The 4,763-nt window shown below is 37.3% G+C and overlaps 1 pseudogene; it reads left to right on the top strand.

Annotated features, from left to right (window-relative positions):
- The first annotated feature begins 1,282 nt into the window (after window positions 1-1,282).
- Window positions 1,283-2,049, top strand: LOC129522703 (acidic leucine-rich nuclear phosphoprotein 32 family member B-like; annotated as a pseudogene).
- Window positions 2,050-4,763: the final 2,714 nt, after the last annotated feature.

The raw sequence follows: 4,763 nt of genomic DNA, 5'->3' as shown, positions 1-4,763 counted from the left end.
CCTTCATTTTCTTGGTTGTTTTTGAGTGATTCTTTAGTAATCCAGATACAACTTACAGTGGCAAAGACTGTTTCTAAACTAAATGTAATAATTGCTACATTTAGTTTATGGTGGGTCCATTTGGAGAATCAATAGTGATCTGAGAAGAGGAGTTTGGGGCCAAAGAGATAAGTGGCAGATGGTCACAAAATAGTTCTTTTATAATACTGAATGGCCGAGCAAAGCGACAAACAGCCATCAAAAGCAGAAGGATTTTTAGATGGGAAACAAGCAATGTGATGCTATTTCAAACTCACAACTGATTGCTTCTTTTATCAAGTAACTTCTAATAATTCTCTAAAGAATTTTAAAACCTCTTAAAATCCCCTTAAATATTATACCAAGAGAAGGAGGCTATTTTTGCATTGGCAGAGCTTCCAAGAATGATAGTTTGGCAAGCTAAGCTCTATTTCCTTACTATACAGTACATGGTAATGTTCATTATAACTGTATTGAAATTATCCATTTAGCATAGTACTAAATCTGGTCTAATTCAAAAACTATTTCAAATTTCATAAAACCTAACCGTAAAGCCGAACATATATTTTTCTTTTATTGTTAATGGTCTTATCATACTTACATTGCTTTTTTATTTTGTATATATAATGTTTAAGGATTTGCCACCACTTCTTTTCTAAAGATTAAAAACATTTATTATGTTAGAAAATCAATTAGGTTTTTGCTGTATCGAGGATTGAAATTCTACAAGGTTTTGCATGTTAGCTATTTTAAATTTGTCTGCTTTACACTACAGATGATATTGTCTATTCATTATAACATTAAAGTAGTCCCCAATTTTGTTAAACAATAATGCTCAGCTCCTTATGATTACAAATCCATTTATTTAACAGAAAATAATCAATAAGGATCCAAAGAAATACTTAAAATTCCCAGTGGAAATAAGGTTTTTATATACTTTTTTAAGATGTACATTTCAGAAACCAGACACATATATCCTATTTTATTAAATGCTAGCATTTGAAAAAAATTAAATATGCCATTTCTTTTTAGATAATCACAATGTAATTCCCACAATTTTATATGGTAGAAAATCCAAATAGAAAAGTGAATTGGGCCTCTTGGGGCTTCCCTCACCTGCCTGCACACCGCCTGTGACTGTGTAGCTGGCCTCTGCTGCCAGCGGACCCCTCCCAAGGGCCATTGCTCTGCAGGCCAGGAAGCCTCTTGTCGCTCTACCCCCACCATGGAAAGTTAAGTTTGAAAAGAGATGGAAGGAAGAAACATGGACACGAAGAGGAAGATACATTGGAGCTGAGGGACTGGGCCCCGGTGGCTGTCTGAGAACTTGTCCTGGACAATTGTATATCATATGATGGGAAAATTGAGGGCTTAGCAGCTGACTGTCTGAATTTAAGATTCCTTAGTTTGATAAATATAGGCTTGATTTCAGGTTCACATCTCCCCAAGCTATCTAAATTGAAAAAAAAAAAACAAAACTTGAGCTTAGTGACAATAGAATCTTTGGAGATCTGGACATGCTGGCAGAAATACTTTCAAATCTCACCCTTCTCAACTGATGTGGAAATAAACTGGGAGATCAATATCCACTTGGAGCCTTTGAAAAAGTTGGGATATCTGGAAAGCCTGCCTCTGTTTAACTGGGAAATAACGAACCTGAACGACTACTGAGAGAGTGTCTTCAAACTCGTGTCCCAGTGGACCTACGTGGATGGTTCTGACTGAGACGATCGGGAAGCTCCTGACTTAGATGTCCAGATGGATGTGTGGATGAAGAAGTGAAGGATGAAGAGGGAGACAATGAGGATAAGGATGGGGAGGAGGAAGGATTTGATGATGAAAAGGACAAAGATGGAGATGGAGAAGGGGAAGAGGATGAAGGTGAAGTCAGTGAGGAGGAAGAAGAACTTGAACATGAAGAAGTTGATGAAGGTGGAGTCAATGAAGATGAAGAGGCAGACAAAAGGGGGAAGAAATTGGAAGGATGAAAAGAGGAATAGAGAAACAGACGATGAAGGAGGACATGAGTAAGCCCCTGAATAACCTGTAGAAAAAGGAACTGTTCAGTTTTGGTTGGATTGCTCATATGGATTTGGTAGCTGTTTTGAAAAAAATGTAGCTGTGATACAAACCCCAGGACACCTATCCACCTAAAAAAAAAAAAATCGTTCCTATGACATTGCACCTTCCTCCATTTAGTTCCTCTGGGAAATTCACCATTAAGCTTGAAGACTTCACTCCAACAGAATTGTAAGCGTTAGGTTTTCACGTAAGACTCTTGCCATAGCATGGAGAGCTGTGACTGGTGAGTCAACCATCTGTGGCTACTGGTTACACCAAGACTCTAACAGCTTTTTTTTACTTTCTGTACAACAAAGAAACTTTCCAAATAAAATCTTAGCATTTTGAAAAAAAATAATTGTAATTGAAACTGAGCTGAATGGAATTCCAAAGCTAGAGTTGGAACATCATTAGCTTAAGCCAACATTACATACATTTATTCTCCAAAACTGAAGGGGGTACCTGGGTGGCTCAGTCAGTTAAGCATCTGCCTTCAGCTTAGGTCATGTTCCCAGGGTCCTGGAGTCAAGCCCCAAGTCGGGATCCCTCTGCTTGTACTGTCTCGCTCTCTCTCTGTCAAATACATAAATAAAATCTTAAAAAAAAGATAATGAAAAATAAATCTGTGTGTATATCTGTTTAATTATATGTATGTATCTGTATATTAAATATTAATATCTCTGTGTTTAAAAGTATTCAGTAATTCTCCCTTGTTGATTAATGTAAGATATTAGACTATTAACCAGTTTAAGAAGGATATGTCTGAACAAAGATTCTCTTGACAAATGTCAGTGGCATGAATATATGGATAGAAAGAGCAGACATAGGTGGTATTCGAATAAATCAAATAAGGTTTACTCATCCAAAGGATGAAGAATTAGGTTACTACATTCAAGATGTACAGAAAGAACGAACATTGTCTATGGGAGGTAAGAGGTTTCTAGCTCCTAAACCTCAGCAGAGGGATCACAGTTCCAAATAGTGACTTCTGAGTGAGGGTCATATTAGGCAATTTGAAATGACTATAACTGTTTTTATATGTCTTGAATAGACTAGCACGGACTTTTGCCTGGATATGTGGTTTAGGCCATGTTGCATGAGTCACACCAATATATACTAAGGTATGGTACATGGTATACTCAGGTATAGACATTTTTCATTTGTCATTCTCAGTCTTCCTGTGATGATACAGATTCATTCAAATAGGTTCCAAAATACTTTCCCACTTACTCGTTCAATTATTGTTCACTGGTTCCAGTTATTTCTTTAGTCTCGAACCATTCATTGTCTGTCTTTGCATTTATGGACACGTAGATAATATAAATTTGGACGTGCACCTGAATTTCAATTTTTCATTCTTGCTCGATGGACGAGGGTGTTATATACCACTCATTTGTGTAATTCTGTATGTCAGGTTGCCTTTCCTTGATACCATCTGTCTATGTCATCTTTTTTGGCTGATTTGCATCTTGTCCAAACACACTAGTGTGGGACCAGCCTGAAGGCCTGGGAGCCTAGCCCTGACTGAGCAAGTTCTAGAGCTACCTTTGAGTGCCTAGCAGATCTTGCTCAGCTTTGCCAGCGGAGAAGTGATCCAACACGTTTTTCACAGCAACCTGGCAATAGCTTCAAATGCTTTGCTTGTGCTACCAGTTTGAGAAACACTGCTTTAGGAGTGATACTGAAAAGAAATCTTAATTTTAGTTGAGAGCTTTGCTGTTCGCTATCTGTAAACAGCAGAAACAAACAAACAAACAAAAACCTAGTTTTGTACTTTGTCCTAGATCATCGGGGGCTCTTTATCTATAGGTGTTTGCCCATGCGAAAATGAAGCATTAATGCACGCTTTTGAGAGTTTGGGTGCAGATTAAGAAAATGACTCACAAGATATGAATGTCTGCCACTGTTCCTAGCACATAGCAGATGTTTGTTAAACATGAATCTGCTCTTGAGATCTTTAAATCTACCTGAGAAGTATGATAATTTCTGATACTGAAGTCATTATGACTTCAGCTGTTTTTGTTGTAACTGTTCTCGCACATGCCGATGGCTCTCAGTCCTCGGGTCTGAACATTAATTAGCTACCAATGATAAAAATAATACCCAGAAGAAACTTCTTTATGAGCATTCAGTGCCATAGACATATCCTAAGCAATTTAAAGACACCGTGGCATTTGATAATGATAGCAACATGGACAGGTAGGAATTGTTATTATCATTTCCATTTTACTAAGAGAAAGTGAGAATCCGGTAGCTAAAGGATACTCTAAGTTCATATGCCAGCGAGTGTTAGCATTACGTGAACCTATGTTGGCTAATTCCGAATTCCATGCTCACATCCAATAAGCACTGCAACAGGGCCACCAGCCAAGAATTAATGGCTTTTCAGGGAAAAAGAAACAATAAATCCGAGTTGCCTAGGAAAAATAAAACTTCTCAAAACTAAAATGTCAAGCAAGTCAGGTTTGTTTAGAGAAAAATTAGCTTAGGGTTTCAAAGCATGACTTGAAAGAGATTCTCACTTCTACTTCATTTTTAACATTTATTATATAATGTCCTCACAGGCATTATCCATTACCGGCAATTTTGCATTCTTTTTTTTTTTTTTCATATTCTAGAGTATAAATGACCCCTTTAGAACTTATGTCAGTGATAAAAATAGCCTTTGTGGCTTTTACATCTCC

This window comes from Nyctereutes procyonoides, unplaced genomic scaffold (genome assembly GCF_905146905.1).
Source record: "Nyctereutes procyonoides isolate TBG_1078 unplaced genomic scaffold, NYPRO_anot_genome, whole genome shotgun sequence".
NCBI lineage: Eukaryota > Metazoa > Chordata > Mammalia > Carnivora > Canidae > Nyctereutes > Nyctereutes procyonoides.
This window is presented reverse-complemented; position numbering and strand designations above follow the sequence as displayed.